Source organism: Eulemur rufifrons, chromosome 7 (genome assembly GCF_041146395.1).
Source record: "Eulemur rufifrons isolate Redbay chromosome 7, OSU_ERuf_1, whole genome shotgun sequence".
Classification (NCBI taxonomy): domain Eukaryota; kingdom Metazoa; phylum Chordata; class Mammalia; order Primates; family Lemuridae; genus Eulemur; species Eulemur rufifrons.
Genome location: NC_090989.1, coordinates 145,817,541 through 145,843,507, shown reverse-complemented (window position 1 = coordinate 145,843,507; position 25,967 = coordinate 145,817,541). Strand labels below are relative to the sequence as shown.

General features: G+C 49.1%; 2 pseudogenes; both read right to left on the bottom strand.

The window, feature by feature from the left end:
• Positions 1–5,272: 5,272 nt before the first annotated feature.
• LOC138388875 (U6 spliceosomal RNA) lies at positions 5,273–5,371 on the bottom strand (annotated as a pseudogene).
• A 3,925-nt stretch (positions 5,372–9,296) lies between these two features.
• On the bottom strand, positions 9,297–10,411 carry LOC138385817 (pyruvate kinase PKM pseudogene; annotated as a pseudogene).
• Positions 10,412–25,967: the final 15,556 nt, after the last annotated feature.

The window sequence follows — 25,967 nt, the reverse complement described above, 5'->3', positions numbered from 1 at the left end:
CACGCAGGTGGGAATCTCTGTCAAACAGGGAAAGTCACTATGACTGTGCCTTTGAAGTGCTGGTGCCGGTTTTCTGGCTGAGGTGGCTTGTGGGCAGGATGAGAAACTAAAGGAGGAGGAGGCAGGAGGGGAAGAGGAGGAGGAAGGCTGAGGCCCAGAGGGATGAATCAGGCGGCATGGCAGAGAGATGGAAAAGGGGCAGAGGGACAGGGGAGGTACCAGTGAAAACTCAGCCATCATTGTAAACAGGACCAACATCAGTAGGGAGCAGAGAGGAGACTGATTCAGGGAAGCCTTGGACTTCCCACCGTCTCCCTCCCCGCCATGTGCACCCACCCAAATCTCAACTCTGCTAAACCAACCTCTGCCTGCTCCACATTTGTACCCACACAGCAGCCCCTGGCTGAGACACACATAACCCTCCTGACGAGGTGCGTGTTGAGTTCCTGACAGCAAACCTCAAGTAGGATGTCCACACTGCCTGGTGATCCTACATGGTGTCCTAGTCAATTTGGCCTCAGCCTCCAACATGGCCATTTCATACCTGATCCTCTGTCCTTATTCTCAGATGCTGGCCTTGCTTCTGGTTTCACTAAGAAAACAGAATCAGTCAAAGGAGTAGTTTCCCACGCTGCCATCCCTTATCTAATTTCAGTCTATATCAGGAGAGCCTGGGCTCAGCCCTTGTACCTCGTCTCTTCTGTGTTGACCCCGCTAGATACAGGTGTCCATTCCCATAGCTTTGATGTCATCAACAGGGTAGGGATGCCCACACTCATACCTCTAGTCCTCATGATTGGCACGTGTAGCTGCCTACACGACAGTTCCATTTGAGGGATCTAAAGTATAATGTTTCCCAAAGAAAACTCTTGAGTCATATCCCACAAACCTGGTCCTCCCCTTGGGACTCCCCATAAATAACATCTGTGTCTCTCAGTTGCTCAGGCCAAGTTCATAATTCATCCTTCACACCTCTCTTTCCCTCACACCACACAGGCAATCCATTAGTACATTCTGTTGCTTCTACCCTCAAAATATATCCAGAATCCACCAGCAGCCCTCACTTGAACTGCTGTGATAGCTTCCCCACACTTCCCAGTCACTCATTCCTTCGTAATCCTCCCCGCTGGTGACACCGTCTGCTCTCCTGTCCCTGCTGGTGACACCGTCTGCTCTCAGGTCCATCTTCTGCAGACTGTTGCACAGAGACGAGGTGGAGGGCAGAGACTAGGGGATGCACACTTAGCCCAGACTGCCTATTAATGTACACATTATTAAAACTGCTATTTGCTTTTCTATTGTTAATCTGTCTTTTGTTACAGGAGTCCATTCTAATTAGAACTTATGAAGGGTAGAGAGAAAATTATTGTTCCTTCCCTACAGGAAATTAAGTGCACACACACACACACACACACACACACACACACTGAACTGAATGAAAATGAATGTACAAACTATCAAAATTTGTGGGATGAAACTACAGCAGTGCTAAAAGGAAAATTTAAAGTACTAAATGTTTACATTAGAAAACAGCAAAAGTCTCAGATCGGTAATCTAGTTTCCCATCTCAAGAACCTAGAAAAAGAAGAGCAAAATAAACCCAAATCAAGGAGAAGGAAGGAAATAATAAAGATAATAACAGAAGAAGATGACATTGAAAATAGAATAACAATAGATAAAATCAAAGGGAAATGTTAGTTCTTTGAAAAGATGAATGAAGTTGGCAACCCTCTACTTAGGCTAACCAAGGAAAAAAGAAGACACAAATTACCAAAATCATAAATGAAACAGGGGATATCATTGCAGACCCTGAATACATCAAAAGGGTAATAAACTAATACTACAAACAATTCTAAACACATAAATTTGATAACTTAGATGAAATAGACTAATTCTTCAGGAAGCACATACTACCATAACTCATCTGATATGAAATAGCCCTATAATTATTAAGCAAATTAAATTCATAATTTTAAAACTTCCAATTAAGAAATCTCCAAACCCTGTTGGTTTTACTGGAGAATTCTACCAAATGTTTAAAGAAGAATTAACACCAATTCTAAATATTCTCTTCCAGAATATAGGAGGGAACATTTCCCAATTCCTTTTATGAAGTTTGTACAACTTTGATACTCTAAACTTCATAAGGATAAGCAAAGAAACTAGAATAGTGAAAACAATTTGTAAAAAGAATACAATAAGAAAAATAACTACTTGATTTGAAGACTTATTATAGAGCTACAGAAATCAAAATTGTGTGGTATTAGTGGAGAAACAGGCATATAAATCAATGGAACAGACTAGATAACTAACAAATAGCATACCATAAATATGCCCAGTGAATTTTTTACAAAGATGTAAAAGAAATTTAATGGTGGAAGGATAACTTTTCAACAAATGGTGCTGGAGCCAATGGACATCCATAGCAAAAAAATGAACCCACCTAAACCTTACACTTTATGCAAAATTAACTCAATTGTCATAGACCTAAATGAAAAACTCAAAATTATAAAACTTAGAGAAAAAAAAACTTCACATGTAAGGTTTAGGCAAGGAGTTTTTAGACTTGATACCAAAAGCACAATTAAAAAAATGAAAATTGATAAATTGGACTTTATGAAAATAAAAAACTTTTTTGCTCTGTGAAAAATACTGATAAGAGGAGGAAAAAAACAAGCTACCAAATGAGAGAAACGATTTGCAAACCACATATCCAACAAAGGGCTAGTATCTAGAATACATAAAGGACTTTCAAAACTCAACAGTAAAAACACAAGGAATCTAATTAGAAAGTAGGCAAAAAGACATGAAGACACGCTTCAACAAAGAGAATACATAGATAGCAAATAAGCACAAGGAAATATAGTCAACATTACTAGTCATTAGGGAAATGCAAACTAAAATCACAATGAAATACTGCTATATGCCTATCAAAATGGCTAAAATTTAACAATACTGGTAAGCATGCAGAGAAACTGGATCATTTATACACTGCTGATAGATATGTAAAATGACATAGCCACTCTGAAAAATGGGTTGGTAGTTTCTTTAAAAAAATTAAACATGCAACTACCACACAACCCAGCAATTGCTCCTCTGGGCATTTATTCCAGAGAAATAAAAACCCAAGTTCACACAAAAACCTGAACATGAAAGTTCATACTAGCTTTATTTGTAACAGCCAAAAACTATAAACAACCTAATAGTCCTTTAATGGGCGCATGTATGGCACATCCATACCGTCCAACGCTACTCAGTAATGAAAAGGAACAAACTATTGAGACACATCACAACTGGGATGAATTTCCAGAGAATTAGACTGAGTGAATAAAAGCCAATCCCAAAAGGTTACATATTTCACTTATATAACATTCTTGCATGTGGCTATAAAAAGACGACATGACTGATCCTAATGGTGATTGAATTGTTCTGTATCTTGACTGTACTGATGTCAATATCCTGGTTGTGAAATTGTACTGTAGTTTTGCAGGATATTTCTATTGGCAAAAACTAGGTAAAGGGATCTCCTTGTATTACTACCTATAACTCAATGTGAATGCATGATTATCTCTAAATAAAATAAAAATAAATACACTGATATCAATTTGGTTTCTGTCTTGTGAAAGGGCCACATATGCAAAGCGAGCTCCAAACACAGAAGGAGCTGAGAAACCAAAGAACTAGGCAGACAAATCCAGTGTGTCGGTAGAGGATGATTTATTGGGAAACTTACAAACAGAAGCGTGGTCTTGCACAGCCCCAAGACAGGTAGATCTCTGTACCACTACCCCCCAGACCCAGGGCTTATGTACCACAGGGGAAGGATACACGTACTCCAGAAGGAATGTGCAGGACAATGTAAGTTGAACCTTTAGGAAAAAGCAAGAATGCTATGTGCCTCATAGCCTGTAATTTGCCTAAGGGCAAGATTTATGTTTATGATAACATCAAGGTCATTTTGGCTTACAGGGGAACAGTAAATAAAGTATAAATCTTGTAGGCGCTCCTGGGACAGGGGTTAATCAAGGCCAAGATGGCAGATTACCACCCAAGATGGAGTGACGTTAGCCTCCACAGCTCCTGGATGCCAGAAACAACCAGTTATATCATTGTTTTATTTTATTTGAATATTAAATATCAGGAATATTTTCATATAGGTATTATTCTGTTCTATTTATTCTGACATATCCTTTGCCCATTTTTCTATTTCGTTACCTTTTTCTTATTAAAATGTAGGAACTGTTTATATGTTATGAACATCACGGCACTGTATATGTTGTTTATATGGCTTTAAAATGACAGCTGATTTTCAAATTCTATTCATCAAAATGTTGAAAATCTTAGCAAGTGTGCTCTGGTCTGGTCATCCTAGACACAGCTGTGTGAAGCCCTCACTGACATGAGCCCCAGAGTGACGCACTGACCACCTCACCTTTGTCTGATCACTTCACTTGAATCATACAGAGGGTAAGTAACTGACCCCAGATATGAACTCTAATCTATCTGATACCAACCCTATGATTTTTTTTTTACTGTGCTACATTATTTTCAGTACTACTTATGCTACCTGTATACCTATGATTTGCATAGGGTCCCCATTGTTCTTAAAAATCATACTGATCATAGCTAATTTATTGACCACTCCAGATAAGCGCACTACATACGTTATCACATACAGTGTCCCATTTAGTCCTCATCACAATTCTAAGAAGAGGTCATTATTGTCCCCATTTTGTTTAATGAGGAAGCAGAATCTTAGATCAATTAAATAACTTGTTCGAGGTCAAAGAAGCTAATAAATGGCAGGATCAGCTCAAACTCAGCTACTGTGGCACCAAAGCTCTATGAAAATGCTTGGTTTCAGGGGACATTAGTAGACCTGCTGCAGATCAGAACCCTCACCCTAATCAACCCTTTTATAACCAAGTCATGTCCCAATACTCTTACCAAAACACTATGCCCACTCTCGGGTGTGGAACCAGCATTCTCTCCAGGCCCTGATAACGGCCAGGAGGTGGAAAATTCAAAGAAGGGAGAGGGGAACCACAACATCATTCACATGAACAGAAGAGATCTAAAAATCTCTGAGGTCACAAATGCTAACACGTCTCCAGGTATGAGTCAGAGGGTTCATTGAGAACACCAAAATAGTTTTATTTCCAGATAAATATCAGAGCAGAAGTTAAAATGGTTTATCTGACCTATGAAACACATTAAGATTAGTTCACATGCTTTTTCTGGGGTGGTAGGAAAAGTGGTATGTAGGGGATTTTTAAATTGTAATAATTTTTTAAAAAATTTTTTCACAGTGGCCATGCTAATCTTCTCTGTATCATTCCAATTTTAGTATATGTGCTGCCAAAGCAGGCACTAAATTGTAATATGTTTTAATTTTTTTCTAAAAAATGTATGCAAAAAATTAAACAGCACTAAAAATTTATAACAAAATATAGCTGTCTCTTGTCCCCAACTCTCACACTAGTCTTACACTCCAGAAAAGATCCTCAGTATCACTTTTAGCTGCTTTTTTCCCCCCTTTGGAATTTACCATCAAAATTTCTAAATAGTATCCTTATCTTATAATTTTCCAGTTCAGAACTTTTATTTTCTGTTGACTTGCTGTTGAGATGGTTGAGAATTTAGTTCTCTTGTCCTTCCTGCTTCTTCAGTCTCTCAACATAATTACAACACAAAAGATATTGCTGCTTCCTTTCTTATTTTATTTTTCCTTTATCTTCTTTTCAAGTATTTGCTAAGTCTTCTTTGTGCCTATAATTAATTTTTTTCCAAATGTTCCTGTAGATCTGCCTAATTAGTGACTTTAGTAATTTCTCCAAATGCCTAATTTTTTTTGGTCCCTTCCCGCCTTCCTCCCCTAGGCCATACCACTCCCTACCCCCAGCCCTCATTTCTCCTCCCCTCTACTCTGCTCTTTAAGCAACCGTTACTATCCTTGGAGTTCTCTTCTCTATCCTCCTGGGATGGAGCTCCTGTTTCTTAGACTCCACATCTCCTGCTTGCTTGGTTTCCTCTCTGTTGTGCTGAAGCACACCCTGCAGTAACTTCCCACAAAAGGACACCTGGGAGGTAGTTTTATTTAGTTGTTGCATGTCTGAAAAATCTTTATCCTGCTCTTACACTTGGTTGATCATTCTCTGGGTAAAGAATTCTAGGATGAATATTATTTCCTTTAGAATTTTAAAGGCATTGCTCCAGTGCCTTCAAGCATTAACTTTTGCTGTTGAGAAGTCTGGTGGCATTAGGATTCTTCATCTTTTTAAAGTGACCTATTTCTCTGCCTCTCTCTGCCTCTCTGTGTCTCTCTCTGCCTCTCTCGACTCTATTCCCCTCCTCCAGGATCTTTCCTTTATCTTGAGTGTTCTTAAATTTCCTGATATCATGCCTTGGTGTGACTCTTTTGTTCATACTATTTCATTCATTTGGCATTTTCAAGCTGAACGCTCTTGCCTTTGAGTTCTGAGAAATCTTTCCTGTAATTTAGTAGGTTGAAGCATATGAAAGTACTGTTAGTTAAGCTTTTTTGGACCTATAAAAAGAGCAATTTCATATTTTTCAAGCCAAAATCTTTGATAATTTTCTTCTTCTGTTTTCTCTTTTTCCTTTCTGGAACTCCTATAGTCAGATGTTGAACCTCCTGGATCAACACTCAGTACTGGCAAAGTCTTAGATCTTCCGGTGGGAGCAAAAACTGTTGCAGCTTTTCCGAGAGCAATTTGACAGGGACTATCAAAAATCTTAGAAACATGTATATACTTTGATTCATTAATTTTACATCTAAGAATCTCAAGAAATGTTGAAACATTTAAAAATATATGTTATAATGTATTTTTACAACATTATTTACAATAGAAAAAATTAGAGTCAACTCAAATTCCAATTCCAAAATAAGGAAGCAGTTAAATAAATTTAGACACTTCCGTATGAGGAGGTCATATGTATTAAAATGGCATTTATGAGAAAATTTTCAATGATGTAAAAATATTCATAATGTAAAGTTAGATTTAAAAATATTCTTAGGACTTAGAAGTCTAGATACAGTATGTTGTCAACTTTTATTAAAAAATATGCAGAGATTGGCCGGATGCAATGGCTCATGCCTGTAATCCTAGCACTCTGGGAGGCTGAGGTGGGAGGATTGCTTGAGGTCAGGAGTTCGAGACCAGCCTGAGCAAGAGCGAGACTCCATCCCTACTAAAAACAGAAAAAAATTAGCCGGGTGTGGTGGTGCATGCCTGTAGTCCCAGCTACTCAAGAGGCTGAGGCAGGAATATTGCTTGAGCCCAGCAGTTTGAGGTTGCTGTGAGCTAGGCTGATGCCACAGCACTCCAGCCCAGCCCACAGAACGAGACTCTGTCTCAAAGAAAAAAAAAATGCAGAGATAATATACTGGATGGTGTAAAGGCAAATACAAAAATAAAAATAAGAGGCTTAATTTTCCCTGGTGAAAACAAGGGAAGAGACTTCTCTCCCCTTTCCCTTTTGTTTCAGAATTTCTTTCTCTGTCTTTTTCACCTGGTGTCATTGCCGCTGCCCACTCCTCCCACGGCTGGGGTCTTGGCCAGGCAGGTGGCAGCGGAGGGAAGGAGAAGAACTTTTTTTTAGTTGGCTTTATTTAAATTTTACAGAAACCTGACTATAGTTAAGTATATAAGTTCAGTAACAATTTCTACAAAAATGCACATACAATAGCAGAATTCCTTGAAAGCAACTAATCTCCTTCTGTTTTACCGAAAACATACGTCGATACCAACTGCCACGTTTGCAAAATCAGTGTCTACAAGAAGAGGCAGTCCCATAGAATCAATAAGAAACTAACTGTGAGCAACGTGTAAAATAAGAGGGTTTCTTATTAACATAAAAGAAGAAATAATACCTTTCATAGAACAAGCCCTTCAGCACTGGGGTGATTTGCACTATTGTGCTGCACAATATTGCATCGCTGTTGAGACGTGGTCCTGACCTGCACAGGAAGCAAGGAACTTTCTGGGTAAGTCAGACAGTTGAGAAGTGATAAAGTTCCAGGCCATAATGGTATAGTAATGGTGCAACCTGGGAGAAAAGCTTCAAAAAATCCTCAGGCTTGGGAGAGAGCTCCCAAATCTTCAAAATGATGGATCTAAATCTCTGTAATGACTAAATAAGCCTCTCACCAGTCCCACAACTCAGGAATGATTCCTCAAGGACCTGGGAGCCACCTTCTTGAAACGCAGACATCAGGGAGAGAGCGCCTCTGTCTCTCAGTTCCTGCGAGAAGGTAAAGCCTAACTTTGGTGGCCAAGGCGGCACTTTGTTCCAATTTGCAAAAAGGTTTGTTTCGTCTCCAGGTAAAACCAACACAGAGGGTCTCTCTAATTTTCATAATAAAATTAGGACAACTCTGTGTGACAGAAGATGCTGTCAAGCCCTCTTAGTTGAGGACTACTTATTGTGTACCCTGAGAACATGTATGCAATGGTGGCATCTCCCTTCCGTCTTTGCAATCTAAGCACATTGTGTGTGACATGTTTAATGCTTATTCAGTAATAAAATCGTTTTCCCTCCTTTGCTACATTTTTGGAGAGGTTTTCCTGGGTTGGGAGAAGATTTTAGTTTTTTTAATTATATTTCTCCACCAACGGCACTCTGCCAAAGTGATATTAGCAGTTGCCTCTGGACAGCAGAATGGAGCCCCACCTGTTAAATGTCAACTCGTTGCTATGATTAGTCTTTCCTGCCAGGGAGCAGAAGTCTGTGAGTGCACTTGGCCTTGGAAATCTCTTGGCTTAACACCTCATCCTGTTTCTCTTCTGATTCTCTTTCAAAGTATGACCTCTTCATCCTTTTCAATCTTTTGTTTGTTTCGTGGCTCTGAAACATTAGGGATGCCACTGGGTATATTAGCCATTTCTTGCCCTATTCTCTCCCCACCAGGAAACATCTCCTTCTGACTTCTTCAGGTTAAGACTCAAGGCAGTTTTCACCTTCTCCTGTTCCTGTACACTTTTTTCAAGCACAGAGTGTGAGTTTCCAAGATGCACCAGCTGCCATTCTTGATCACACCTTGCAGGGAGAGAGTCTTGTGAGAGAGTCTGCCAGTAAGATGGAAGTTACAACCTTACAGGACATAATCGACAGAAATGGGATCCCATCACCTTTTCTATACTCTGTTGATTGGAAGGAAGTAGTAAGTCCTGCCCGTACTCAAGGAGAGGTAATCCCACAGGGGTGTGAATACCAGGAGGCAGGAATCCTTGGGGCCGTCTTAGCCTGCCCACCCTCATCTTCTGAGACTGTGATTAGAAAAGTTCTGAGACCTCCTCATTCTGCATTCTGCAGGACTTGCCAAAAATTATGGCCAAGTTCACCCAGGGGTCCACATCCTCTTCCCAGGCCTCCTGGCCTGGGTCCTCACATACCACCGGAAAGGTGCCGTGGTCCAGGTGGGCCTGGCAAGCTGTCTGGTGATTCCGTGTGACAGCAATGATGGGGGAACGTGGGCACTACCTGGGCACCTGCTGAGCAGACCTGCCAGACCTGGTGAGGACGATTATAGCCACACTGCAGCACTTGAAGGAAGCCTCCATGTGCCAATGGCAGCAGCTTCTGTGGGGTTGCTGGTAACAGGTGCCAGGCAATGGAGCTTCTTAAGTAACTGCCAGTGGTGGATGGCAGCCTCTGCCTCACCAGCAGTCAGGTGCTACATGAGAACAGCCTCCAGGGGAGAGTCCCCTTTGCCTGTTTCTCTAGACAGCGTGATGCAGTCAGCTCCATCCAGGACTGCATTGGCCATATCACTGCCCTCAGCCTGGGTGGGGTGGGACGTCTTAATCATGCCCTCTAACATCTGTATAGCACAAGTGACAGCCTTCCAGGCTTAATTGCACCACCTAAGAATCATCTTCTGGCGATTATTCCTGCAGGAAGACCTTCTCTGCAGGAATGTCAATGCCTACATCACCATGAGCCACCATGAGCACACTGCAGACTCCTAGGATTCTGTCAAACCCCCAGTCTCCCTCATGATTCTTGATTTTGCTGATTATCACGATGCTCTTTCCTTTCTCTCCCAGGACCTTCCTACCTTCACGGACATCAGATGCCTCACAGATGAAAGACGCAAACACGGTATCTACATCCTGCTCTACCCCAAACTTCAGATCCTGAATGTCCTTTACTGACACAGCAGCCAGGTTCACAGTTGTACCCGGAAGGTTCACACCCTTCTTTCCACCCAAGGAGTCATCATTTTCTACCTCTGTCACCAGAAAGTCAGCACCTTTCTGCTTCACCTCCAGAGAAATAAGTCTATCATCCACGTAGATCTTGCTGCCCACTTCTACCACTTGAAAATGTTCTTGTAGTCCAGCCATGGGAAGTTCTCCTCACACTTTTCCATGTGGGAATTATCCAGTGTGATCCTTTTTTGGGGGGGTATCCATCACCTCAATTTTATCATTACTTTGTGCTAGAAACATTTCAATTCCATTTTTTTAGTTATTTTTAAATTTACAATTATTGTTGACTATAGTAACTGCTGTGCTATCAAATACTAGATCTTATTCGTTCTATCTAATGGTATTTTTGCACTCATTAACCATCCCCACTCTGTCCCCACCCCCTTGCTTCCCTTCCCAGACTCTGGTAACCATCATTCCACTCTTTATCTCCATGTGTTCAATTGCTTTAATTTTTAGCCCCCACATAGGAGTGAGAACATGTAAAATTTGTCTGTCTGTGCCTGGCTTATTTTGCTTAATGTCCTTCAGTTCCATCCATGTTGTTGTAAATGATAGTACTTCGGCTCTGTCAGGCCCTGGTTCATCCAAAGTGGGTGAGGGGGAGAACCCCATCATCATCAGAGAAAAAACCAACCAGGTAGTTGCTGAGACCTTCCTATTTTATCTGAAAGAAGTTGAGGCAGTCGGCTTCCTGACATCCGGCAGACCCTGAAGGATGAGTGTGCACAGGCCTGACTGCCCCACTGCTCTCACCAGCCACGGGCCAGGAATGGCCACGAGACAACCCCAGCCACGGGATGGGGGGAGCTGCCTGCCGAGGAGCCTTCCAAAAAGATGTCTTTAGTCCTTGGAAGGACCCAGGGAGAGGGAGAGCCTGTCTCTCTGCAGCTCTTCTTCTTCTGGATGTTGCCGTGTCTGGATGTGATGTGATGCCGGATCCTGGCAGCCGTCTTGTATTCCTGAGGGGGCTGCCTCAGGGTAATGCTGACAGTGAGTGTTAACTAGGTGCCAAGCAGCCGTGTGTTGAGTATTTGACATTGGTGAACACTTTCTAGGTTTTCCTGTGTGTAGGGTCCTGGGGACATAGTAGGATCAGGCCTGTTCCCACCTTCACGGTGGTCTAAGCCAGGAAGGGTAATAGAGTCAGATGACAGCCACACTGTATGAGGAATGCGGTGATGACAGAGGCCCAGGGGGCTGGGGGAGCACCCTCCCTCCTGCTGTCTCTCCACCTCATCACTCTACAAGTCTCTCTCCATCTAGGCTCCTTGTGCGGCCCAAGTGCCAGTGTTGTCCAGTAGCAATGACAGTGACAGTGGTGTATGTGGCCACAGCACCTTGCATCAATTAGCTCACTTACCCTTCATGGATCCTTGTGGGATAAATGCTCCCCATTTTCCAGTCAGGGAAACCAGGAGCAATGCACTGACAGTGCCTGCAGGGGTCCTTGGGCCACTCAGGTAGCTGCTCAATGCAGGCAGGCCACACCAAGGGCTTACAGGTCCTCATGCTGTCACTCATCCGCCAAGCACTTCTGCGCCGTCACCTCCTCTTCCCCATTCTCCAGGGCCCGGGATACTGGTACTTCCAGTCTGCCCGGTGGAACTGAGGCTTCCTCCTCACCCTCTCCTGCCCTGTCTTCCCCTTTGAGTCACATCAGCCACTCCCTTCAGGAGGGGAGGACATCCCCAGGCTGCACACACAGCATCTCATCTGATTTTACAGTAACTGCAGGCACTGCTGTGCCCATTTCACAGAGAAGAAAACTGAAGCCCAGAGTGAAGAAGAAGCCAGAGCAGCACACAGGTGGGAGTTGGATCAAGACTGACCCCAGCTCTGTCTGATCTCAAAGCCTGGGTGGGGACAGGGGAGGGGACAGAGCAGGGTGAAGGGAGTGTAAGAGGAGCAGAGCCTGTGGGAAACCGCAGTTTGCTGGGTGTGCACCAAGGGTCTGGAAGGGAGGGCAGCGAGGCTGGGACTTTGTCTGGGACAGGGCTCCCTGGGCCATGGAAACAAGGAGAGGATGGGTTTATGGGACCTGGGGACTGGCTGGATAGGGAACGGGGTGAGGATGGCACCGTCCTCCCTTTAGGACACCCTTCCTGAGCTGCATGGGGCACCTCTGCTCAGCTCCTGTGCCCAAAACATTGTCACACGTTGGCCTCTAGCAGCAAATGAACCTGGGGAATGCAGTAGACATCCTGGCTGCTTTTTGCCCAGCCCAAAGTCAGGGCCCAGGTCCTTAGGAAAAAGGGGAGTGGATGTCGGGGATGACTGGAAGCAGAGGCTCCTGCCAGCTGACCGACCCTGGGCAGGTTGAGTTCCCTCAGCATCCACAGCCACACCTGTAACTCAGGACACCAGTGGAGCCGCCGTCCCAGGGGCCATGCCCTGCGAGCGCTCAGTAGAGACCAGCTAGGGGCTCAAGTGGGGGCCTGAGAGCAGGTGAGTGGGGAGGTGAGCCAGGGAGGGCGGCACAGGACAACCCGAAGAGCTACCAGCAAGGTGAGCGGGCTGAGATGCAGGTGTCCAGGCTGCAGGGTACTTACGGAGAGGGCAGTGGCCAAGCGGAGGGCTGGTGGCCCTGGGAGAACAGCTTTGGGAGGGCGGGGCGGGAGCCAGTGCTGCAGCAGGGAGTGGCAGCCACAGCAGTCCAGGTGGGAAGGGAGCAGGGAAGAGAGGGGGATTTCCTTTGTGGAGAAGAGTCAGACATGTTTGGGTGATGCCAAGGAAGAAGCTGGCAGGAAGGAGAGGTTGCAGAGGGAGAGAGGATCAAGGTGGCACCAGGTGACATGTAGGTGGGGCTGCCTTGTCCTCCTACAGGGAAGGCACCTGCTCCTGCCTGGGTTGGTCTCTATGAGGTGGGAGGGGTGGCCTGGCTGCTGGGGAAAGAGGGGAAGTCCCAGGGACGTCTGCAGGGCAGCAGAAGAGATCTGCTCCCCAAACCCCGGCACCGCAGGAGCCCTGTCACCAAGGCTTTGGTCGCTCCCAGGCAGGATGCATGAAATCCCAGCAGTGATCACACCCCCTCTTAAGAAATTATACCGAGCTTTATTAAATAAACCAAGTAGAAATGCTTCTATTTATATCCAGGTTGTCAGCTGAGCTCAAGTAACAAGCAAGGCACAATTCTTCTTTTTCCAGCTTCAGAAAAATCAATTGCATGGCCGGCCCCAGGGTACTGAGGTGGATTCGCATGTGATCCTCAGAGTCAGACAGCACTTTCCACAGACAGTGTCCACACGTGGACAGCTCTGGGGCCTGAGTCTCTGGATCTCCCTGAGAGTGGCACAGCGCCTCAGCCTAGAGCAGAGGGGCTGCGTTCTGAGAGTCTCAGATCTGGAGCAAGGAGCTGGGAGAGTTCTCTGAGTGGTCTTCTCCTTCCCCAGCCCTCAGGGAGCCCCTTCGTGGTGGGCAGGCCCTAGAGTGCCAGCGCCCTCTTCGCTGGCCCACGCTGGGCTCTGGGGCCTGCTGGGAAGCTGCCCGGGGGCTGGGCTTGGTGGGCTGACCGCTGGAGAGGCTGTCGCTCACGCGGGCAGGCAGTGGCGCAGATCTGCTGAGGTGCTGGAGCAGCGTACAGAAAGGAGGAACAAATAACACTGGGTCTCTGTGCTGAGGCAGAATATAGCGGCTTCTCAAAACAAACACATGGAAAAGAAGATCCTGCCACCATCTCAAGGATGTTTCCTAAGGATGATTCTGCATGTCCCGGAGAGGACAGGACAGGACAGGGAGAGAGAGAGGGACCCCCACTCGGGACGTCCCTGTGGGGACGAAGCCAAGTCCACCAGATGTTTCATCAGCTTATGCAACAACGAAACGCAGAGGACTGAAGTCTATTCACAGTGGCCCACAGAGCGGGGAGAGCAGCCCTGTGTAAGCTCACGCGGTTTCCCAGCATCTCGCCTGCCACAGGGCTCAGCTGTCAAGGGCCCCAGGGCGCTGGTTCCTGAGGCTTCCCCTGCAGTGGAGGGGCAGGCACAGGACATTCATGTCCATTTGCTCCCCAAATTTCCTAGCAGCCTCCAGACTAGAGGAAAATTAAGCTTTTGTAGGGAGAAAAAAACACCAAAAAAAAAAAAAAAACCCCAAAGTAATTAGACAATCCTTTCCCCCAGACCACTATAGTAACATCATCTACAGACAACTAAAGGGAGCTCCTAGCTGCTCAAAGTCTTGAGAAGGGGGATATTTTAGTGATAATAGAAAGTAAAAACACAACAGAAATCCTAGACAACCATGCAGAAGAGAATGAGCCAGAAAGACTTAGCTTTGCAAGACTTGGAAGGAAAAAAAAAAACATACAAACTTAAAATGCCTCCATTTAAGAATACGCTGATGAGCACAACCTCAACTCCATCTGCCTGAAGCCTGATGAATGTTATTCCTGTATGTGCACTTAGGTGTTGATCAGTTAAAACGAATTTGATGGTGAGTACATGCGGTGCTTATTTTTCCATTCTTGGGATACTTCACTCAGTAGAATGGGTTCCAGCTCTATCCAGGAAAATACAAGAGGTGCTAGATCACCATTGTTTTTTATAGCTGAGTAGTACTCCATGGTATACATATACCATATTTTATTAATCCACTCATGTATTGATGGGCACTTGGGTTGTTTACATATCTTTGCAACTGTGAATTATGCTGCTATAAACATTTGAGTGCAGGTGTCTTTTTTATAGAATGTCTTTTGTTCTTTTGGGTAGATGCCCAGTAATGGGATTGCTGGATCAAATGATAGGTATACTTGTATCTGTTTAAGGTATCTCCATATTGCTTTCCACAGGGGTTGCACTAGTTTGCAGTCCCACCAGCAGTGTATGAGTGTTCCTGTCTCTCCGCATCCACGCCAACATGTATTGTTTTGGGACTTTTTGATAAAGGCTGTTCTCACTGGAGTTAAGTGATATCTCATTGTGGTTTTGATTTGCATTTCCCTGATGATTAGAGATGTTGAGCCTTTTTTTCATATGTTTGTTGGCCATTATTCTGTCTTCTTTTGAAAAGTTTCTGTTCATGCCCTTTGCCCACTTTTTGATAGGGTTGTTTGATTTTTTCTTGCTGATTTTCCTGAGTTCTAAATAGATTCTAGTTATCAGCCCTTTATCGGATGTGTAGCATTTTATTAAAAATTTCTAATTGGCAGTCTTAATTTTAAGGAGAGGTGGCCCAGAATGTGCACATCATGTCCCCCCCTTCCCTCCTGGCTCTTCCCGCTGCCCCTGACTCATGCCTGATGGGAGGCACGTGGATGCCACTCTCCTCCAAGTTCTCCAGAACCTCCAGGGCACCAAAGACTTTGACCTCGGAGCTGGTGTAGTGGTTGCTCAAAAGGATTTCAGTCGGGTCAGTGTAGAGACCTGGGCTAAAGGGCACCCCAGCCCCAATATGTTCTGCCGAGAAGTGGCTGGTGGGAGAGAGGCAGTGACCACCAGCGCTGTCTTCTTAATACTTATGTGCTTCAGCTGCATGTCTGTCAGCCTGTGCATGGTGACCGAGCAGAGGTACTGGCCTACGGAGACAAGGGTGTCCCGCCTTGTCACCTCTCCCACCCACACATTGATGTTATTATTCCCTTTCTAGCTAGGGAACTCCTATGCATCCTCCAGAGCCCAGGTGAAAAGTCATCTCCTCCAGGGCCCCCCAGCCCAGCTAGGACACCCTCTCTGTGACCAGCAGCCCCCCTCAGTGTCTCAGAATCCTCTAGTCACAAGATTCTCCTTTGAGTGGCACTTCTGTGAGAGGGAGTGTGTCAGGGCCAGCTCTGCATCTCAGGACCCAGCCAGTCTGGCCCAGAATGAGGGAGAATAAATGGCAGATACCACAACCTGACACTGGGCTGCAGGTCGAGCCAGGGCTGACTCCGGAATGTCCTATGAACCCAGGTGCAGTGGGAGGTTCCAGGAAGGCAAGGACTATCACTATTTTGGTTCTTGTCCTGGCCTCCTTGGCCTGAAGTTGGATGAGCACTGTTGAGCAGGGCCTGGGGAGCCCCGAACACCTGGAACCTGGGTGCCAGGGTGGAGTCCCTTCACGGCCACACCAATGAATTGGCGTCCTAGCTGGCCCTAGGTTTCTCTTGGTCCAGAGGGATAACATTTCACTCTTCCTGCGGAAGCATTAGGGACTAAATAGGGCAGTGGGACCACCAACTGAGGACCCACTTTGTGCCAGGCCCTGAGCGTAGGCCCAGCACTGAGTGTGCCCACAGGACGCATCTCCTGGACTCCGACAGCAGCCGATGGTGCAGCCTCAGTGCCACTGCGCTGGTCTCCCGGTCATGCAGCAGTTATGCTCCTGCCATGGTATAGCCCTTGACTATTTAGTAAGGACACTTTGGCTACCTCTCACTTGCTTCATGTAGGCAGGGCAAGGCCAAATCATACCCATTTCAGGAGAGGAGGCTTAGAGGGGAACAGCCTCAACACCCACAGGCAGAATGGCAGGAACAGCAGAGGAAGACTCCGATCCGGGGTTTTCTACTCTGAACTCTGTGTCCTTTCTGATATGTGTAGGTGGTGCTGAGAACAGCCATGACCCAGCTCGGGAAGGCCAATCCCTCCTGGCAGCCACTTGGAGCCACAGAGGCCAGGGCCCTGGCATCAATCCCTGGGCTGGGTTCTTGACAACCTCTGCTACACTGAACAGATGGCCACTGTGAGCTGAAGGCGCAGCAAACCTGAGATGTCCACAAGGCACAGACTCTCTCTAAGTCCACTATCACGTTCAAGTCCTGGCAAACTTACCCAGAGCAGCATCAGAGTCTGGCTCCACGGTGAAAACATCACGTGCTGGGAAATCCGAGAGGGCCTGCTGGAACTGCCACTGGCAGCTGAGGAGGGACTCTGGGTGCAAGGTCTTTGTGACTTCCATCTGGGCCGGGGCACTCACCTAGAGAGGGGGAGGGAGTGAGAGGGTGTGGCCAGACTTGTGGGCCACCATGCCCAGGCCCAGGAGACCCAAAACCCCAGAAGGAGAGCAGGCCCCATGAGGCTGCCTGGGCTGAGAATGCCACCTGCGCCCACGTGCCTTCCACGCAGGAACCCAGGGCTGCCCAGAGACTGGAGATGCAGCCATAGTTGATAAAAGCCAGGGATAAATTACACAGAGGAGGGGGTCATTCTGAATCACAGGCAGTTTCAGATCAGAATTTCAGTGTTTGTTCTAGAGCGTGCATCCAGGGGCATGGCAGACAGGCCAGGCCCACTAACGTGTGTCTCCTGTCCCTGTCAGCAGGGGCTGAAGGCACATTGACTCTGCACGCTAGGTGGGCACCGGTTCTCCACTAATACAGTGAGTGTCACTTCAGCAGCAGCAGGGTGCTGTCCCCTTGCCCTGAGGCAGGAAGAGAGAGGTTCCCATGAAACAATAAAGCTGCGTTATTCCTCAGAACGAGAATGGTGGTATTGAATTCTACCAGGTAAGTGGTTTTTAAAAAATAGCCTATATTGACTAATTTATTTCTGGCAGCTGCTGTCCAGGGCTGTCACGGGCTGGGCATGGGGTTGAAAGTGCTATGCACGACTTGGGAGAGGAATTATAAAAGTCAAAATCAGTGACTAGTCCTGCTAAGTCATTAGTTTCTGGGATTAACGGTGGCAACTTGTGGCTTTCTTTGGTATGGCGACCTAGGGCTGAAATCCCATTTCCAGTTCAGAAACAGGCAATTTCAGGAGCTGGACTCTTTTATGACGATTCCTGTCCCTGGCTGGGCTTGTGGAGGACTCAGATTCCTAAAAGGCTGAAAGGCGTGGAGGAGGTGGGTAAATGCCCTCTCTAGACTTGGTGTCAGTTTGAACTGGAAAAGCTGATAAAATCCCCTAACAAGGGCCCGACAAGGCTGGGAGCACTGGCTGAACCTGTAGTCCCAGCACTTTGGGAGGCCAGGGTGGGAGGATCACTTGAGACCAGGAGTTCAAAATCAGAAGGGCACAAGAAGCCAGCTCCCTGCTCCCTGGAGCCACACAGGGTCCCTTAAAGACCAGCAGAGCTTCTGTCTCCCACAGGGACAATCACTTTGGAGCCTGCGGCCTCCTGCTGGTCTGGATGGGGCGGATGTAACGGGCCGTGATCCTCTGAGGGATGCCGACCGCCATCTGGGAAGGGAGCCAAGACAGCTCGATTGAGCATCCACTGTGTGCCAGGACAGTGTTACCCATTTCACAGGTGACAACACTGAGGGTCAAATCCAACATGTTTTGCTGGAACATGGCAGAGCTGGGCTCGAGCTGAGGCTGGTCAGACTTCGCTGCCCAGTGTTCTCACACTGAACAAGCTGCTTCTCCCAACAGCAGATCAAGGAGCTGAATTCTTCCATCGAGCTGGGTGGGCTGCAGATTTTGTGGATTTTGGCTTCTGCGACAGCCATAATCTCTTCTTTGTTCATGAATTTGGTTAATTAATCTCTCAGCAAAGAGAGAAGGATCCATGTTCCTTTATTGTCATTTGATCAGAACGAGTCCACATGACCAAAACGTGAATTCACACAACCCAGGTAGTGAAGGCCCCCCAGGACCCAGACTGCCCAGATTTCCCCCAGCAGGTCCCCGGCCCACCCCCAAACCTCCCCACGCTGCAGGCCTGCCTGTGTTCCCTTCTGCTGGATCCCCCAGCCTCCTCTGCAGAGCCCAGAGCTGTACACCCTTCAGGCCCAAGGCCACCTCCTCCAGCTGGAAGGCCACCTCCCACTCAGCAGATACCAGCACTCCCTGCCTCCCACAGCTCTGGTTTCTACCAGGATGTGAACCCCTGGAGAGCAGGGACGGGGTCTCACTCCTCCTGGAGCCCCAGCAGCTCCCAGGGCTGAAGCCGATGCAGAGCCTTAGGTGACTGGGCTTCCATCATCTGCGAACCTACCCAGGGCTCTTGCTGCCAAAGCACCGCCACCTGCCATGGGCTACCACCATCTGTCCCCAGGTCTGACGGGAGCCTGCATCCCACTCCCTTGCCCAGGCCTCCCCAGCCCTGGCTCTCCTGTACCAGGGTCTCCTTTCTCCTCCTGCCAGCTGCTCCTTCTCCTCCCAGCTCCTCCTCCCCAAGGTCACCCTCTCCTGCCCTGCACAAGCCTGGGTGCACCCCCCTCCCAGGGGTTCAAAGGCCATCTCTGGGCTGGAGGCTCCTCCCCGTCTCCCACCCTGCCTCAAGCATGCCAAGGGGGCCTGCCAGCCTCACCTCTAACTCCCTGGGCCCAGACTCCTCACCTTCTTCTCCCCATGCCAGCCCCCATCTCTGTTGTCCGCCCCCCCACCCCTCCGCCCAGCGAAGGTCCATCGTCAACCTGGTCACCCAAGCCCTCCCTCCCCTCAAGCCCCACTTCCAGATGGTCACCTGCCCCATCCAACAGTCCTAGCGCAGGCCCACCCTCAGTCTGCAGGCTGGTTCCCCTGCAACTACTCCCTTTCTCTCAAGCTCCGCCTGGTGCTGGGTAACCTTTCCAAACACACCCCTCACCTGTATCACATTTTGCTTAAAAATAGAATCCAGGAAGGAAGTCTAGCTTAGTCAGTTTCAACCTCTTTACCCTGGAATAGCAACAGTAGCAGATAAAATCTATTGAGCATTTGCTATGTGTGAAGCACCGTTCTAAGTGCTTCACACATTAACTCATTTAGTCAACACACTATTATCTCCATTTTACAGGCAAGGAAACAGAGGCAGAGAAAAGTTCACTAATTTTCCTGAGGTCACACAGCCTCCCAGTGGCAGAGCTGGGATTTGACCCAGGCAGCCTGGCTCTAGAGTCACACTCTTAACCTGCACTGGACTGCCCAGAATCCACTGCATTTCGTGATCTGATCACGAAGCCAGACCCCACTTCCCCCCACACCCTCTGCTCTAGCCCCCCAGGCTCTGCCTTTGAACCCCACACACCGTAGCCCATGCCATCCTGTCCCTGACCACTCTCACAGGCTCTTTCTGGGACAGCACAGCTTTATTGTCACAGTCACGGGGAGCATCTTCTGAAAGTAGCTGGCCCAACCTGCAGAGCCACAGCACTAAATGTGCCACCTGTTAGGTTCCACTGCCGGATTCTAGCAGTGACGGGCACTGAGCCCCTCCCCAGGGCCCCTGCAATTGCAAGCACCGATCACGCACAGATCTCCCTGGGTCAGGATCTCCCCACCTCCTAGGCTGACCAGAACAGTGGTCACATGGTGGAGGACACCCCCCACCAATAAGCCTCCAGACGGCCCTGGGAAGATGGCCTGCAGGACTGGCAGTGGGAGGAAGTCGGAGGGGCCCAGGTGTTCTGTGTCCCACACTCGGAGCAGCGTCAGGCACACGCTGACTGCGCAGGCAGCCCAGATGCTGTTGGTGGGGCCCTTCCCAATGTGCACAGTCGTCTCTGGGCACAGGAGAAAGAGGGCTCTCAGTCTCCAGAAAGAACCCCCCAACTCCAGAGAGAGACACACAGTCTAGGTTCTCTGCTGAGCGAAGATTTCTGCTGGCTGAGGTCCCAGATGTGGCTCCAACTCGAGTTTACCAAGTGGCTGCCCCAGAGGACAGACCCCCCACCCCCACCCCGCCCAGGGCAGGCAGAGCAAGCCGGACCTCCTCAGTCGTCTGTCCTGACGGAGCCCGCAGCCCTCGGCCAGGAACTGCCGGCATCATCGTCCCCACACTCCGGCAGGGAAAGCCGAGGCCCCGGGGTGGGGGTGGGGGGCGCGGGGGGCAACGTGGTCCACAGAAAGCTTCTTGACCCTCTTGCCAGCAGAGAACCGGACATGCTAGGAAGGCACAGGTCACGCCTAGCTGTGTAACCAGGACAAGGAGCTCAGCCTCTGCCCATTTCCACTGTGCGCATGCCCGGCATGCGGATGAGTGACGTCAGCGGGGGCGAAGCACCTGGCACGGCGCCTGGAGCACGGCACGTGCTCAGTCAGCGTCGGCTTCGGCTGCTTTGGTGCGGGAGCTCGGCCTGGGTGGGAGCGGGCTGGGGTCTCTCCCTGGCTGCTTCCCTCACCTCCACCCCCTTCTGACCCTGAGCCCTGACTGGGTTTCTAGGAGGGGCACCTGCCACGAGAGGGCAGAGGGACTGCTACAGGGTGCTGAGGGGCCCCACGCTGACAGAGAGCCACTACTGCCAGTACGGAGCTCTGCAGATGCCAAAGGGCCTCACGACCACCCCCTCAGTTGAAGGCCCTGGGGACTAGGCCACATTCCCTACATGACAGGTGTGGAAACAGGCCTGGGAGTTGACCTGCCTTGCCCAAGCTCACAGCCCCACAAAGGGCAGAGCTGGGGCTAGCAGCAGGCCTGACTCCAAACCCCGGTTCTTCCCATAAGGCAATGCCCTAAACCTGTCCCTGGAACACATCTGTCCCAGGGCCTGTGGAAAGCCCAGGTTGGAAGGGTCACCAACACCTGGACACAATCTTCTGGCCCTCGGGAGCACTCCGTGGAGCCCCGGCCCTCACCCTACTCCTTCCTCCTGGGACCAGTGCTGATGTGTCTTCTCTGAGCTGGGCTGCAGCCCCCTCGGGCAGTGGTGCTCCCCCTCTGTGGCCCTGCATAGCGTGGTGTGGTGTGGCAGGCCATCTTCCTTGGGTGGCACCAGCCTCTCTGTGCCACCTCCAGTCTCCTCTATCGATCAGATCTGGGTACCGCCCAAGTAGGCCTTTGCAGGAGAAATGAGCATTGCTCACACCCAACCTGTTAGTGGCAAAGTTGAGGACCAAAGTGTGAGATTGGAAGATGTCTCCAGAGTTGTCATGGAAGTGGACAGTGAAAGTCACAGTCATTGCCAAAGGCAGGGTCTCCACAGCCTCCTTGTTCTGGGTGTGCAGGACGGGGCTCATGGAAACCCACAGGAAGTCACAGGAGACACCTGGGGGACAAGGAGCAGGTGTTATGATGACTCAGCACTGGGGACTGGCTCCCAGGAAACCCACGTCCCAAGGAGGAGACCCCTGTCCCTGGAAGGTCCCCATCTCAGGAGCAGCTGGGGGCTGGACTGACCTAGGGCTCACGAGAAGAGGAAAGGCTCATTCCCCAGAGTGGCCCAACCCAATGACAAGTTTCCCACTCCCAACACAGTGGGCCGGCCTCACTGCAGGAAAATCCACCCAGGAGAGTCAAAATCCGCCACCTGGAAAAATAAGATTGTTATTCAAATCACAAACAAGGGCCTCCGGGCTGCAAATGTCCAGTTTCTACAGAGGACCTGCCTTTCAGGGTGTTTAAAGAAGAATCGATGCCCTCTTGGACTGCAAAGCAGCATTAACAGGGCTGGCACGTGCACGCAGTGACCAGGGGATGGAGGAAAATGTGGTTTCTGGAGCCCAAAGGACCCAAGCTCCATATACAGCAGCCTTGGTTCTCTGATTCCAGGTAAAAAACTATGCTGGCCAAAAAGGTATCACCCCCAAAGTACAAATTTCTTTAACAAAGTTAAGTGGTCCAGTGTCTGGTATACAGCAAGCACTCAATGCATATTTGTTGAAATAGCACGACCCATCAGTCACTTTCAGTCACTCAAAACTAGGGTGGGGGGAGGTCCCTGCCGGGCGCAGACCTTGAAACAAAAAGACATTAATGAATGACACAGGCCTGTGCCCAGGCAAAGTCTAAAAATTTGAGCGGGCGTGCACTTTCTGTCATCTAGGGCTCGGACAGTGGGGCCAGTGAGACATGGAGAGAAGATTCCACTCAGCATAAAACCCAGGACTTGACCCAGGGACACGCACAGGAAGGTCCCGTCTCTCAGGAGCACAGAACACAGAGAGGAGTGCCGTGATGTGACGAAAGGACGCAAGCTAGAGCCAGGCAGACTCTGGCTCTCAACACCTGTGCGACCTGGAGCAGGTCAGTCCCACTCTGAGCCTCAGTTTCCTTATCTGTAAAACGGGCCGCCTCACTCTCAAAGCTGCACTGGATGTCATGATTTGTGTGAGGCGAACGTGATAACCACTACACTACAGAAACTCCTCGGATGTCATGATTTGTACGGCAGGTCCCGAACACATCATTCGATGCTCTTCAGAACTGACCATGTTCCAGGCACTGAGCTGGCCCGGAGCAGGGGCCCACAGTTGTGGTGATAATGTCAGATACAGTGGGTAGAGCACCAGCACACGGGTCAGGACTGGCACGGCACTGCCAAGGGAGAGAGGGTTCCGGTGGTTGGTGATCCAGGTGAGGGAGACGGGCAACTGCAGGAGAAGCGAGGCCCCTGTGTCCACCGCCTCCCAGGAGGAGGAATGGCCCCTGGAAGCTTTTCTGCCTCCTTCGTGTAGCGGAATCTGTGACCAGTTCTTCCCTAACCAGAGAAGGGCACAGCACAGATTTGGGAAGGTTTGGTGAAATGCCAAACGATCAAACCAGAGACAGGGCTGTCCTCCCCAGCCTGTCCCTCCGTTGCAGTGGGCTGCACCTCCCCATGGGTGAGCGACCCATTTCTGGAGGGACCCTCTGGAGCTCTAGGACCCCTGTGGACTTCCCTAGTGCACAGCTCACACTGCCCCACAGTGTGAAGCACAGAAGCCTGGATCCCTTATGAATATAAAGCAGCCAAACCACCCCTGTATGAAATCTCATGTGTGACAGAGAAATAAAGTTCTCTATTGGTTAAACCCCTGTCTTTCTGGGTTTTGTTCCCTGTAAGTTAACTGCTATTGATGAAGAAGAAAGTATAAAAGAAATGAGACCCACACTTATCTTTCCCTCTAATTTGTCCAATTCAGGAAGCCACCCTGCTAAGGGACATGTCTACTTTTCTTCACCCTTCTGTCCCAGCTCACAACGGTGAGCTCAAGCGTTGGCCTCCGCTGCTCCAGCCGAGCAGCCAGCAAGGGCCCTGAAGAACCTGCTCCCCAGGCTCCTGGTGAAATGCTCCATCTTTTGGAAGGTGTGTCAGGCTGTCTCCAAGAATGCCTGCCGTCCTCTTTGGGATTTCTATCACCTCAACTCTACTCTCAGAACACTCACACCTGCTCCAGAGGGAGGGGATCATGACCTCCTCATTTTAAACTGTCACCCCCATCACCCTTTCATGCTTTGCTTTGTCCATGGCAAGCAGAGACAACACACATTACGTCTTTGCATAGTTTACAGCCTCTTTCTGTCTCTCTCTCTCTCTCTCTCTCTCTGCTTGAATGTCAGGTCATGGGGACAAAGGTGTCTGTATTTTCTGCTCTGGAATATCTTCAGGCCTAGAGCAGGGACTGGCACAGGAAGGTGTTCACAGATAAGTGCTGCATAACTGGATGGGTGAGCAAGAGGGGCAGGGCTGGGCCTCTGGTCACCAGCAGACGACTGCAAAGGTTGCTGTGTTTGCTCTGGAGGTCAGGAGGCCTTGGTGTCAGCTCTGGGTGAGTGGCCCTGGAAACATTTCCTCACTCGTTCATTCTAAACAAAACCCCCTTGGTTGATGTCTGCTCTGTGCCAGGCACTATGCCCAGGCCTAGAGGGGCAGACAGGGAAGATCCTAAGGGCACTGAGCTTGCTTCTAAAGGGAGAGAGGGAGAAAAAAACACTACAGACCATGGGGACCAGCACTGTCTGCGAGTTGGCTCTGGGTGGCAGGGAAATGCAAGGGCCGCCTGGCCCAGGCTGGGAGGATGGGGCTCCTCCAGGAGCAGGAACTCCCCACCAGCTCACCCTCTCTGGGCCTCTTGTGGACGAGGCAGGGTTCAAACACAGTAAGTAACCACTGTAGTCGCCAGCCTACTGTGCGGCAGCCCTTGGGCGAAGCCTTCACAGTCACCCTTGGAGGAAGGCCCACTTCTCTTTATTCATGTTTTAGTAAATAACACCGAGCGCTCACTCCCTCCCAGGCTGCTTTCCAGCCCATTCCATTTATTAGTTCAGCTCATCCTCAGCACAAGCCTATGGGGTAGGTGCTGTCCACCCCATGTTACAGGCAGGGAATGTGAGGCCAGAGAAATTACATGAGCAGAGTACAGAGCTGCTGCGTGTCACACCTGGACTCAGCCTGGGGAGGCCGGGGTGGTGGCTGAGGCCGTGTGCTCCGCATGAACACGCCACGACCGCCTCCCTCCTCAGTGGGAAGAGGGATTCACAGATGTCAGTAAAGTGTCAGAATCCACCCCATCCCCAGTCTTGGGAGGCCCAAGAATCTAACACACCAAAGGCCACTGTCCCAATTCTGGGGATCTGTGGGGACCCTAAAGGGTAACTCTGCAGTGGACCAGAAGCGCCCCTGTGTACTGACCCCTGCTGGAAACATTTTGAAGCCTTTGGAGCCCACACTCCTGCCTTTGTAAGGAAAGCCTGGCAGGTCAGCACCCTGCCAAGCCTGCCAAGCACTATCTCGTGTGCTCACATGGATGTCACCAAACACTGTCCCCCGTGGGGGAGGCTCTGGTCCTTCTACATCAATTCCTGCTTTCAGCCAGAAAATCACAGGGAGATGGAGTTATTCCAAAATAATATTCCAAATTATTCTTAACAATTGGGTTTTCATACAGATTTGTCAGAGCAAGTGAATGATTCCCATCAGGGAAGGAGGGGGCAGGGTGGGTGGTGAAGGGCAGGGCCCCTGGCTCACCTTTAGGGGCAGGTAGGCAGCGACGGTGATCCTGGCACTCAGGTGGCTGAGGCCGTGTTTGTAGATCACCAGAAGCGTGGTGGAGCCCTGGGCCTCGACTCTCACCCTGATGCGGGTGTACTGCTTAGAGTGGTGGCAGCCTCTCCACACAAAGGGAACCACATGGTCACCGTGAGCTTGCTTTTGGTGGAGAAGGCACGACAGTCTGAAGGTTCCTC